This window comes from Phoca vitulina, unplaced genomic scaffold (assembly GCF_004348235.1).
Source record: "Phoca vitulina isolate PV1807 unplaced genomic scaffold, GSC_HSeal_1.0 scaffold2, whole genome shotgun sequence".
NCBI lineage: Eukaryota > Metazoa > Chordata > Mammalia > Carnivora > Phocidae > Phoca > Phoca vitulina.
In genome coordinates, this window is record NW_022589705.1 from 55,221,846 (window position 1) to 55,236,085 (window position 14,240).

General features: G+C 42.1%; 1 protein-coding gene across 8 annotated transcripts in view; it reads left to right on the plus strand.

Moving 5' to 3' along the window:
* DAB1 (DAB adaptor protein 1) overlaps nucleotides 1–14,240 on the plus strand; it is a 1,119,086-nt gene that overhangs the window by 314,805 nt on the left and 790,041 nt on the right. For 5 of the 8 annotated variants that reach the window (XM_032427988.1, XM_032427951.1, XM_032428047.1 and 2 more), the window contains one exon: nucleotides 5,998–6,147. The gene's annotated coding sequence lies outside the window, so the exon portion shown is untranslated. Of the gene's footprint in view, nucleotides 1–1,972; nucleotides 2,130–3,566; nucleotides 4,657–5,997; nucleotides 6,148–14,240 lie in introns of those variants that run through there. The other 3 variants (XM_032427959.1, XM_032427969.1, XM_032428005.1) reach the window with 2 other exon arrangements.

Sequence of the window (14,240 nt, forward strand, 5' to 3'; positions counted from 1 at the left end):
TTGAGGTACAAATGAGGTTGGGCAGTCAGAGGTGAAGAGTTAGGGCTGTACACTTGGCAACAGAATTGACTTTCTTTCCTCAGTTTATCCACACACCCCCTCCCCATTTACCCCTACCTCCTGTTCTCTCCTTCCCCCAGGAGAGGTATTTCCCTAGCAAAAGCTGGAGAGATGGTGTATATCCATGGCTGCTCTCCCCCAGACTGCAGACCTGCAGTCTCTAAGATCCTCAGGGCAGCACCACCCCCTGCTTTAATGACCACTTACCCCACTGCCCCCCACCGAAAGATCATCCCCTTCTTCCTCTCTTCATCTCTTCTTTCTTGGGTTCTGTTTTTCTTGTTGTTGCTTCTATAATTTTCAGCCTTCTTATGAAAAGAATGATCACAACTTTTAAAGACCATCAACCAATCAGAGTATTTCTTTAGCCCAGTGATTTTTTTTTTTTTTTTAACCCATGCTACACAGGACAGTAACCTGGAGAGCTTGTAAAATTTTCCAGGGTGCAGGCTCCACCCCCAGAGACTGTGATTCACTGGGTTGGGTAGTGCCTGAATTTCAGTAAGTTGTAAAGTTCCCCCACATGACTCTATGCAGTTTGAGAACCCCTTCTTCATTCTATGCACAGAGTGCATCATGTATTCACTGGGGCTTTGGAACCTTCTCATGGGAGCCTGTTCATGGTTCCCCTGCCTGAAGGTCCTGTGATAGCAGAAGGCTTGTCCCTTGATGGTCACCAAGACTTTGCTGTGGTCAGATTTAATGAGATAGTCCCAGGATTGTTACACTGTTGTCTTGCTCATGAAAATTATGTTTTAGCCTTCCGGACATCAAATTTTGCAAGTCAGTGTCGAGTATAGAAAAGATTATGTCACTTGAGAGCAGCACATTCAGTAATTTTAAAGGTCAGAGACCAAACGTGGAAATTAGCTTTCAGCTATAGAAATACACTGAATCACACACAACAGAAAACATGGTCTTATGGCATACTGGCTATTGACACATATATAAATTAGTCCATTAGATGTACCGATACTGATATCTCAAGTGCTTATAATAATAGCCCTCATTTATGAAGTGTCTACTTTATGACAGACACTAACTATACTGCAAGGTAGTTTACTTCAAATCCTCATGATAATGCTGCAAGTAGAAACCTCAGGCTCATAAAAGGAAGGGAATGTACCCGGGGTAATGCAGTCACAATGCTAGAGCTAGGATCCCACGCCAGACCATCTGAGCAAAAACTCCCATCCCTAGGGGCGCCTGGGTGGCTCGGTCGGTTAAGCGTCTGTCTTTGGCTCATCTCATGATCTCAGGGTCCTGAGATGGAGCTCAGCAGGGGAGTCTGTTTCTCCCTCTTCTTCTGCCCCTCCCCCTGCCATGTGCGCTTGTGCGCGCTCTCTCTCCCCCCTCCCCCCCTTCCTACTCTCCTTCTCCCCTCCTCTATCCCTCCCTTTCCCTCCAAAATAAATAAATATTAAAAAAAAAATCCAAACCTCCCATCTTTATATCACAAACTCCTTATCAATGACAACAGTGTGCATGCAGGGAGCATGCTGTCCTGTGATAGGTGGCCAGGCGCAGGATTCTCCCTGCGTAGGAGAATCTGTCCCCAGAACCCTTACACACTGAGTATTATTTTCTTTTTACAGACTATTGCCGATTTGACAAGTGAAATATGATGATGGCTGGTGTTAATTTGTTGTTGTTTTCTCAGGTGTTGTTTCTGATCAATTTCCTCATTTTGGATTATCTGACTTGAGTGCATTGTATTGGGAGTAATTCAAAAGACAAGGATGGGTTGGTTTGTCTCTTTGAACTCTTAAGCTGGGGAAGGGGAAAAGAATCCTAAGCTTTTGAGTTCTGATTTTAGTGTTTATGTATGTATCAGTCATTGAAGCAGAGAAGAACAAATTCCCAGTCACTCTCATCAAAAGATTACAAAGCATGTTTTGTTTCTTTTTTTCAGTTGGTCAAAAATTGTGTCTGCTGTTTTGCATTTGGGAGCAAAACTGAACTCACTAGCAAAATGTCTGTTTTGATAAATCGAGAACAAAAGGACCAAAACTAATGACTTCCACAATGGAAGGTGCCGTGGGAAATATAATATAGAATAGTGGAATCAGGTGCGTGTTTACGATGATTCTGTGTATCCATCTGATGGGGAGTATAAATAGTTTTCTTTACACAAAGGGACCCAGGAAATAGTGAATCAGAGAATAATTGACTTGTCTTGGTATGTTTGTGAATGTACATTTTTATCTGATGGCAAATACGCTGTTGGCCTTTGAGTCAGTCACCCACCATAGAATTTCCTCAGCCTCATATGCACCAAGATTGAGTGCCCATCCTCCCCCAAGAAAACATTTCAAATTAGCATTAATCAGCCAATGTTGTATTTGGGGCCCTATGTGAAAGCCACCTACTGCAGCTGAATGCCATTCAGCAGACAAGAAGTGATTTGCAATATAATTTAAATTAAGAGTTGGTTTCCTTTCCCATTTAGAACACACCAGTATGGAAAACTGATTGTCAGACATTCTGGTGATGTGCATCAACTTGGCTATTCACTCAGAAAATGAAGTTTCCTGAGACACGGGCACATTTAATTTATTTTTTTTTTCCTTGTGAAGTTAACTTCAGCTTTTTAAATACAATGACTACCCAAACCACAGAAAAATGAACACCATTAATTTTAATGCTCATAATGTAATGGAAGGAGATTATATTTAGTTGGGATTTTGTCCCCTTTAATAGAATGTTTATTTGCCCCTCTCCTTACAAGTTAATTATTATTTTCCTCCCATAATATTCTGTTTATATCTGAGCTCCCTAACAGCGTGTCTGTTAATGTCTTCAGTTTATGATTTGCTGGTGAATCTATCATTTTGCAGTGTCTATCACTAAAACATCAATAGCCTGGCAGTGTGCTGAGTGAATATGCGGCTGGTAGGAATGCAGTGGGTTCCTTACAGAACCCTCTCATCTATTTTTATAAAACATTTAGTTTTAGTAGAGTTTCTTTTTTATGCTTTGGTTGGGATATTGAATGACTTTTCAGTGAATTATATAGTAGTGAGTTAAGAATTGGTAACTTTTCCTCTTACCATTCAGGTATTTACTTTTAATTCATCTTTTTAATCACTTAATGGGCACTAAGAGCTTACCCCGCTTATGCAAATAGTGTGCTAAGTGATAGGGATTAAAAATAATTGAGATGAAGTCCCCATCTTCGTAGACCTCCTAGTTTTGAGCAGGAATCTCCACGCATTAAGATGAGGGGTACAAGCGAATTGGGAATTGGGTCTAAGGTAATAGAGGGTGTGAAGGAGGGAGCTTTCCCTGGAGAGGGGGCCTCCAAGGAAGACTTGGCAGAACAGGAGATGCTAGTGCTATAGATCCTGCAGAGCTAGGCACTGAGTTCTTCAAGTTGGCAGTGGGATGATGAGCGAGGATGGGACAAGGCAGTACAGGCGGAGGGAAGACTGAATACAAAGTAGGGGAGCAAGCCTTTGGTTGGAACCTACTCTATGCTATTTAAATAAGAATAATATAAGCTGGCATTCACGTGTTCACCATTTGCCACACACTGTTCCAAATTCTTATATCTGCAAACTCAAGTAAGCCTTGAAGTTGGTATTATCTGCATCCCCTTTTAGAAATTAAAATTTAGAGAGATTTGGTAACTATATCACACAGTTGATAGGATCGGGACCAAGGCTGAAACACAGGTGTTTTCACTCCAAAGCCTACAGGTTCAAATATTATGCTTTGTGGCTTCTTTGCCCTTTAGAGACTTCAGTGCCTCTGTGCAGACAAGACGTGCTAATAATGACTGGCATTCGGGACTGTGTCTAAGTGGGGATGATCACGGTACCTATCACATGTGAAGAGGATTAAGTGAGATATGAAATATATGAAATGCTTAGAACAATGCCTGGTATATTCTAAAGCGTTTGTTAACTGTTGGTATTATGATGATTAGTGTCTTAGAAGTAGTAGAGCCCAATAATACTTAGGAATGCAATAGTACTTAGGAATTCAAACCACTTAGGGGCATTGCAGAGGGCATGGGTCAAGAAACACTTCATGTCCTTGGTGGCATTTGATGTAGATCTGGCTGGCTTAATGGTAGAATTCCTACAGATAGGACCTGGGGACAAGGGGAGTATTTTAGCAAGAGAGAATAGAACACAGAAATGCAGGTAGACTGGAAAACTCCATCATACTTGAGAAAAGTAAACTAATTTGATGAAACCAGAAGGTCTGCAAAGAGAAGCAGGGAAAGCAAGATTTAACAGATAGGTACAAGACCTGGGGACAGGGGGAGTATTTTAGCAAGAGAGAATAGAACACAGAAATGCAGGTAGACTGGAAAACTCCATCATATTTGAGAAAAGTAAACTAATTTGGTGAAACCAGAAGGTCTGCAAAGAGAAGCAGGGAAAGTAAGATTTAATAGATAGGTACAAGTTATCTACAACTAATGATATTTGCTGAGTGTTTGGCATTGGGTTTTTTTGTATTAGTCATTGTAAAAATTTTCCTAGGGTCATAAACTCATTTTTCTTTTCCATTTGAAGAAAACTGAGATTCAAAGAAGTCCTATAACTTGCTTAAAGTCATCCAGCTAACCAGTGGACTTGAACCCAGGTCCGTGTTACTTAAAGTATCATGCTTTTTGGACCACACCGCCCTTTAAATTTGGAGCTTTGACCTTTCTAACACATCATGAAAATTTATGGAGTAATGTTTTTGTACTGAAAGGAGTAGGAAAGAAAAGTAAGAAAAAGTCAACCTGTTCTTCATAGAGTTCTGCATATTAATCACGATAGCCCAACATTTTCCCAGTTATAGCCTGTGTCAGCTTCCATTAAGATGGAAAGAACTGGGGGCGCCTGGGTGGCTCAGTCGTTAAGCGTCTGCCTTCGGCTCAGGTCATGATGTCAGGGTCCTGGGATCGAGCCCCACATCGGGCTCCCTGCTCAGTGGGAAGCCTGCTTCTCCCTCTCCCACTCCCCCTGCTTGTGTTCCCTCTCTCGCTGTGTCTCTCTCTGTCAAATAAATAAATAAAATCTTAAAAAAAAAAAAGATGGAAAGAAGTGGTGTCTCTGAGTCCCCATGCACACACACACCCTCAGGTTTCCTAGTTGTGTGTCCCTGTTATAACACATACCATAGGTAATATCCCATCTCTGGAATAAGAGCTAATGGTTAAGAGTTTGGGCCTTGAGGAGGGTGCCAGCCCCAGAACCTCAGCTCTGCCCTGCGTAACAGTGGTCACCAACGAGATTCTCTGTGTTTTTGTTTCCTTCTGTGTTTAGTGATGATAATAATAGTACCTATATCAGTAGGTTGCTGCTAGGAATAAATGGATTAATATATATAAAGACTAAAAACTGTACTTAAGGTGCTATTACCATTCATTAATATTAGCATTATTATTGTCATTATTATGCCTTATATCCCACGTCTCTTTAAATAAAGAACCAAGACAGGCTCTGTTGGTGAGGGCGAGGGAAAGGTGTTTCTTCATATGTTCCTAAAGAGACTGTAAAATTGTACAGCCTTCGTGGATGGTAATTTGACAATATCTATCAAAATAGAAAATGTTTTCTTAGCCCAATAATTTCATTCTGGGTGTTTGTCCTACAAATAGATTCATACCATGTGTGCCTTTTGAATTTTACCCCATGTGTGGATAACCTAGTCCAGATTTTTAAAGTACAGACTGATGGATGTTATTCTTTGTACCCTCCACATAGTCTAGCACAACACTAGGCACAGAGATGCTGAAACTTCCCTTTTGTTTATCGGCTCAGTTCCTCGGGATCTCTGTGCCTGAGGCCCACCTCCATGCACCACACACACTAGGATGACACTTCATGCTGAGCAGCTCACCCCAGACTCCACTGTGATGCTAACTTTGTACTTCATCCTCCTTTCTCCTTTGTCGGTTTGCTTTCAAAATGACAGAGACTTCTTTCATTGCAGCTATGTCCTTGGCTTTTCTCGATGACGATTCCTGACTCGTGGCCCTGGCAGTCTTGGGGAAACATTGTCCAGTTTCTTCAGTCCAGACCTTGGAGCCTCCTTTTTCTCAGCATCACCCCCACCCAGTTGACCGAACTTTCTAGGACACATGTGAGTAAAATACTGGATTCTTTGATGAAAATAATTCAAATCATCACCTCCTCACACTACATCCTCTACTTTTGAGAGTGTTTTTATTTCTCTCAAATGCTATTCCCATTCTCTCCCTTTCTGGAACTAGCTGTCTGCCTATAGTTAATACTCTCACATTCATTATTCGTTTAATCATGGACTTGTTCAAGGAGGTGGTTGCCAGTAGAATCTGAGAACTGAAAGGCACACGCCTTTGTTCTCCTCCTGTGTGGTTCCATTCAGGGTTACTTGTCTCTGACTCAGACTGGAGACTAAATGGATTAGAATAAAACCAATTTAAGGGAAAAAAGAAATGTTCACAGACACAGAAATAGAGATTCCTGCTATCTTGGCTGCCTACGATCTGCAGACCTCACCAAGGAATTTAAAAAGTAATGTTTCCTATCATAAGTGACAGAAATATGCTGCTTTCTGCATCAGTAGATATGAAGATTAAAGGGTCTGACCGTATTAAACAATTTTGCACAGCACCAGGCACTCTGGGCTCTGCTCTCTCTGCCTTATTACCCTTCATCTTGTGGCTATTTCAGGCCCAATTTAAGAATACAATGCAGTCTGGCTTTGAAAATTGACATCCTTTAATTTAAACTGTCTTGTGGGAGAATTAAGAAATTATGGAACAATTATTTGCCCTCAGTTGAAAGCTGGATGGCATCCTGAGATCCTTGTACATTAGCCATTTGAATTGATGAAGTCACATAATTGAATTACACTTTTGCCCCCATAATATCTTGTGACAAATATGTTGGCGTCGTGTGTTAGGAAAATGCTCCCATAAAAACAGAGTAGGGGTTGGGGTTGGACATTGACTTGGGTGTCAAAGAAAACCGCCAAGCAGAGTAGGCGGACGCTTTGAGATTTTGCGTCGTGGGAGGTTGATTAGCAGAGCAAGCCGTTCCATCTGGAGTTTAAATGGAAGTTCATAGGTCACAACTGTATGCATGATATGGGGGAAGTATGCATGCCCAGTCTCCCTTGGCATTATCCTTCAACATTCAGCTTAGAGTCTATTACTCATTCTCAAAGCTTTTTCTTTTTTTTTTTTTTAAATCACCCCCCTCCGCCGTGAACAAAAATGCTGGGTTTGGTGTACCTTCCTTTGTCCTGCATGCTTTCCCATATATGCTTCAATCATGGCACCTCCCACAATGATGACCGGTCTCCTTTACCAGCAATGTGGTTGAGCTAGGAACCGTGTCCCAACTCACCTGGCAGGGAATGGCGCTCAGCAAGTATTTGTGGAATGAGGTATTATTTGGAAGTCTCAGTGGTTTCATCCCTAAACTCAATTTTCTTTTGTAGAATGAGAATCAGAAGGAGGTGAAGTCTGTGCATAATTTTTGAAGCAGTGTTCTTAAGTAGGGGTTTTTATACCACTTATGTCATTAGACCATGGAGGATTTATTAAACACCAACTCTATCCATTTAACAAATGTTTATTAGATGCCTATTATATACAAAAGCTAGGGTGGGTGCTGAGGGGGAAAAGTTACCAAAAACAAAAACGAAAAACAAAGTATTTCCTATTTAGAGAAGCTCAAAATCCAGTTGGGTAGATTAGAGAGGTCAGTTTAGGGAAGAACTAGCAGGGGGCTGCTATAGAGTCCAGGACTCATGAAGAGGGGATGGTACATTCCACTTGATTCCTTTCTGAAGTTTGTACTGCCCTTGGACAGTCCTGCCCCTCAGCAACCCCCCGCTTCCCACACACACATCATCCATTTTGGAACCCAGCGGAGAAGAAAACTCTGAGACTAATGTCCTGTGGGTCAAGCTGGATTGTGCCTTTCGTTTGAAAAATCCTCTAAGGAGAGAGATTTTAAAGCACTCTTCTCCTCACCCCCACCCCCACCCCAGCTTCCAGCTTCCCACCACACTGTGCAGCCTCCTGGGTCTTTGCATTCTTTGTCTGTTCTGCGTCGCACAAGAATCTCGCTCTCTTTTTAAAAGCTCTTTACCTTTTCTTTACCTTTATCAAAGAATACTTTTGGAGCTTTAAAACCCAACTACAGTTCTCCTCCTGAATACTTCTGTGTGGAAGGGATTAATCAAGTCTGTCAAACACTGAGCTGTAAAACCTTTAATATTTCTAAAAGGTTTAAAGCCGGCGTATTTATCACATGCATCGTTGAGAATAATCTTTCTTTTTATTAAAAAAATGCTCACTGTAAAATATTATGGTGATGAGCACATTGGGCGCAAGGCTCATGCAGGGGCCCAGTTGTGATGTTGGAATGGAGATTCTGGTAGGATCTTCCTGTGACATCACTCCCCTAGAGATACCCGTCATCTACCGCACATCCTATTCATATGAATGTTTTATATTGTGGAATTCTAGAATCTTGGTGTTCAAAGGGAAAGGAAAGTAGGAGAAAGGAAATGATTTTTGTTGAGTGGCTGCTATGTGTCAGGTATTGGGTCTGCATACTTTAAGGGGGTTGCCACATTTTAATTTTCACAACAATTTTTTTAAAGATTTATTTATTTGAGAGAGAGAGTGTGCGCAGGTGCGAGCTGGAGAGGGGCACAGGAAGAGAAGCTCAAGCAGAGTCCCTGCCGAGCATGGAGCCTGATGCAGGGCTCCATCCCAGGACCCTGAGATCATGACCTGAGCTGAAACCGAGAACCGGATGCTCAACCGACTGAGCCACCCAGGTGCCCCTTCACAACCAATTTTTATAGTAGGCACTATCGCAGCTGATTTATAGACAAGGAAGCTAAGATTCAAAAAGTGAAGCAAAATTCTCAAGATCACATAAATACTCATTTGCAAATCAGGGACTTGACCATAAGGGACTTGACCAGACAGGGACTTGTCTAAGTCTTTCATTTTGTTTTAGTGGCAAATGCCTGGCAAGTGCTTAACACAGGGTAGGTAGCCAACTAAGGGTTGCCAAAGTGGTTGGGACTGTTAGTATTAAGGTTCCTGAGGACTTTTAAAGAAAGCTCTTTCTCCCCTACAGTTAGAGAGGCAGTGGAGATTGTTAGACATGATTCTGAGAACCTGAGATGTATGTTTTAAGACGTTTAGTCCACCGGTGGTAGAGTTTCCCTTAGAGAGGGACTCACTCATCTTTTTATTAATATAACTTGAACAAACACTGTATTTCATTACTTATTTATAAAATACTTTCACATGACTCTCCAGCCTTGTGAGGTAACAGCAGCCCTTACTGCCATTTTACAGATGGGGAAACTGAGGCCCAAAGACATGCTGAGTCATGCTGCCCGGGTCACTCAGCTAGAAGCAACTGACTCATGTTCAAACTTCTCTTCTGGTGCCAAAGCCACAATCTTTCTACTATACTATAATATTTTTAAACCATTCGATTATTCCTAAGAATTAAAAAAACATAGTTTTGAAGCTTGAGAAGACCTAGAGAGGCCCATCAGCCTTGCTTTCCAGATTTAACAAATGAGGCCCCGATACAGAAAGTAATGACAGAAGCCCCATGCTCTGTGTGGGATAACACAGAAGAAGGATAGATTCAGTCAGCTGGGGAAGGGGTCCTAGGACCCCGGGAAGGCTGCAGTGGTGGGGGGGGGGGGTTGACTCTTGATGACGTCCTGAGAGGAGAAGAAAGGAGGCTCATGGAAGAAAATTCCACAAGTGATACTAACACGGAAGAAAGGCAAGATTCTGTGGCAAAATGACAACGTGGTGGTCCCATGGGCGGAGGCCCTTCAAGGAAGCTCCAGTTTGTTGTTTCAGGATAATTAGTTGTGTACTTGCATCCTCAGACTGCCACCACGGCACTGCACACATGTGTAATTAAGCCCCGCCGGCCAGGCCCATGTCTACCTCAAGCTCCAGCTTTGCCTCAGAGCAAGCAACCAAAAGGGAAGGCCCTGAGGCTGGGGAGATGTACAGTTTCAACCTCACCTCTCCTGTGAACACACCTGTCTGTGTTCACCACAGGTATGGGGAGAAAATCAAAGATAAAACGATTTAGAAGGAAGAACAGTTTGCTGCTCCCAGGTTACTGCGAAGGTAACAGGCCCGTTTCTGGAACTCTTTTGGGTGGGCGAGATGCTTCCCTGGTTTACATTTAGCAAACTGTAATTAGCGTGAGCAGAAGAGAAACAACTGTGCTGGAGCTCCACTTTCCTCTGCACAACAGCCTCTGTTCTGAAGGGCGGGCCCCAGCACTGGGTTTTCTTTCATGGGGAGGCAGGTACCAATGCCCTAGGTAACTAAGACGCACGTGTTTGGGGGGTAGAGGGCAGAGGCCAGTGGATGATCTACTTCAGATGGCCAAGTGGGCCTCACTTAAGCTCCAGCCAGTTAAAATCATGGGGCTCTTGTCTAGTTTCATTTACTCCATAAACACGCACGAACCCATACCCAGGTAAGCCCCACTCTATGCCAAACGCTAGATTGGATGCTGCAGGCTGCAGAGGACTCATGCCTGTGTGAATAGGCATGCCGGTCAAAGGCAGATTCATGGCAGGATACACAAAGAACCAGCTGAGGCTTTTTGGTTTGGGAACCTTTGAGTAAATCAGACACTATTGTTAAGATAAGTAATGCTATAGCTGCCTTAACCAATAACCCTTCCCAACCTAATATTCAACACAAAGTGTATTGTTGCACTTAACACAGCCATTCAGGGACACAGATGTTTTTCTATCTTCTGTAAGCCATCATCATCTTCAACATGTGGCCTCTAAGGTCTCTGCAGGAGGGGACAAGAGAGAGGAAAATCGTACTTGGGAAATTTTGAGGGGCATTTTTTGGAAGTGGCATATGTCACTTCCACCCACCTTCTGCTGGCCAGAGGTCAGTCATATACTGCCCCAATGTAATAGTAAAAGGGTCTGAGAAATGTAGCTTAGCCATGTGTCCAGGATAAAAATGAAACCACTTAGATCAATACGTAGTCTTGTCTTGGCATGTTCCCTTAAACTGAGTCCCTATTCAAATAAATGCAAGATCATCTAAAAGACTGCTCTTCACTAGCACTTGAGGGGAACTTTCCAGGAAAGATGACCCTCCAGTGCAGGATGGAAACTCTGCTGGTGAGAATTTAATTAATATAATTTAATTAATATAAATTATCTGGAAGAGCCTAAAATAAACTCTTGACCCCAGAATTCCTCTTCTAGTATTTAGCCTAAAAAGAGAGATTACAAAGATTTGTGAACAAGTAAGTTTACTTCCACATTACTTGGAATTTTGAAAAAGTATAAATCTAAATTTCCAAAAATGAGGAGAATGTTTCCCTGAAGTTTTTCACATTCAAATAATGTAATCATTAAATAGAACGTATTTCTATTCTAAAGAAGTTTAGTGTTTTTAATGGCATATGGACATGAAGGTAGGCTTCAGAACTTTGTACAATAAGATTCCAATTTTGTTGCAAACACATCATAGACACCTAAAAAGGACAAAACACAGTGCATTAAGATATGAGTGAATTTCTCTGTATAGTAGGATAAGGAGGAATTTTATTTCTCTCTATATTTTGTTCTTCTAAGTCAGATATTATGAGTATGCATAGTTTTTGTAAATGTAAAACAATTTTTTTTAAGTGAACTACAAAGAGGAATAGCTTTGGACCAGGACTGACTCAGATTGGGGAGAATTATCCCAAATATTTCAGGAGGGAACAGGCAAAGAGTGTGTGCAAGCCATGTCCTAGAATTGTCAAGTGCAGAGGTGAACAGTGGACTGGAGACCAGAAGATATCCTAAAGGAGATTTGCAAATGCAAATTAAGGGGGCCCACAACATTTTCCTCAACTGGGCTAGAGAACACACAAGTCTCGACTGTAACGGGCTTTCAAAACTGGAAAATGGAACTGATTTTAAAAAGTTCAGGAATAGGGCAATGTTTTCAAGTCCTGGCTGGCTTACTAACTGTGTGGCTTTCGGCATATGCCTTAACCATTCTGAGCCTCACTTCAAAAATGGAAATAATATCACCTTATTTATAATATTACTGTGACATTAACTAACATATTTTCAAATATTTGACATATTTCAAATATTTGACCAGGGAGACAAAATATAAAGGGCTTCAATAGTTGGATCTGTGAACACACTCTTTGAATAACTAGAAAACAAGGTAAGGATGGGATTGTGGTGTGGTGTTATTGACAGTATTGACCAACACCTTTTATTAGCTGTGACCTTTTAGCATTCAAGCAGACAAGAGGGACCCAATCCAGCCTGGCAACTCCCACCAACCACAAAGGGGTGTACTTTATGTTAAAGCCCCTTCCTCATTGCAGCTTTTCATAATCCTCCCCAGGCTTTGTTCCCAACCTCTATCCCTACCCCCAGGGAACCATAAAAGGATCACCTGGAGTCCCTGACACTGTGACACTCACCTAAAATTTGGGGATGCTCTGTTCTTTGCATATTCACCTTGGCATCCAGGCAGTCAAGGTCCACTCCATGTCTAGCCTGCATATCAACTAGGAGAAAGGTGGTATGTCCTCAATGAAATCCTCTAAGATAAATATACAAGAAAAATATTCAAAGGCAAAGGCATTATGGATTCTTTTCAGATGATTCTGGGTAAGGAGCTCGCAGGCAGGGTCCCTGCAGCACACTACAGAATCAAGGAGAGGAAAGTCAGCCCCAGAAGCTATGACTTCGCTTCAGGCTTAGTCAGCTCGGGCTGCTATAACAAAAATACCATAGCCTGGGGGGGGCTTAAACAACAGACATTTATTCTTCACAGTTCCGGAGGCTGGAAGCCCCAAATCAAAGTACTGGCAAATTCAGTCTCTGGTGAGAGCCCATTTCCTGGTTTGTAGTGGACATGTCCTTGTATCCTCACATGGCAGAGAAAACAAAGAGAAGATGTCAGCTCTCGTGGCTCTTCTTAGAAGGGCACTAATCCCATTCGCAAGGGCTCCACCCTCATGACCTAATTACTGCTCAAAGCCCCACCTCCTAATACCATCATATAGATGATTAGTATTTCAACATTGGAATTTGGGGAAGGGAGTGCACAAACACACAGTCCATATCAGCATCCCTACTGCTTAAACACGAGGTTCTGAATCTTTTTCCCAATTCCATCTGAAGCCAATCTCAACAGATCATCACAACTATCACCTCCAGTGATGAATATATCTATGTGTTAGATATTGTGCCCATGCATTGTCACGCCTGGTACATCTCGCTCCTTCATTGTGTCATGTTTCCTCCAGCAAGAACACTTTTTGTTTTCCTCTTCTGCTGACTGTTTTCATCCCTGCCCTGGGCACATCTTTATTAAGTGACTGGTAAACCAAGCAAAGATGGGATAGGCGTTCTGAGAAGGTGTTATAGTATGTGTTATTTTGGTTGCCCACACTCTCTTTCCCTGCACAGCTGAAGTGGACAGATTTGATGATGATCCTGGAGTGTCCTTGAAATTCAGCCTAAAGGCCTTCAGCTTAATTTCAATAGTGCCCAGTGACTTATAAGAGAAAAGAGCATGAAAGGAAATTGCTATGTGTGCAGCTTAGAGACTCCCCCAAATTCTCGGCTGGTCTCTGATTTATGCTGTCCAGAAGCCTGTTGCTGATTATGCTGGATGCCCCATAAATTAATGAGGGCTGGGCTTGGAGGTGACAACGATCACTGAGTCTCTGGAGCAGAAAATGCAACACTAATACATATGTTTCAGAAATGTCCCTTTGTCTATATGTTTGGAGGAGAAAGTGCTGATGAGGATCAATTTCATATTGACTTTAAATTTTTCAATTGACCCAGAGCTCTTTTTATTAAGTAATGTGCACAAAAACATTTCATCCCAGGCCAGCTTGATGGCTTGGAGAAGTCCCTTCGGAACATAGTAACCTGGATAGAATTAGAAATGCAATTCACTCATTTATTCTTCTATTCACCCTTTAATAAATATTAAGCACCTGCTACATGCTCGATTTCAGACACTCTCCTAGACTGTGAGCAAGACACAGTCTGCCCTCAAGAAATCTAAAATCTAATGAGCTCAACAGGCACTTTGATGAATGCTTCTGACCTAGTGTGATAGGTTTTGTTAGGTGGAAGTGCAGGGTATGTGGAAGCATGGAGGAAGGACTTAGAGAAGCATC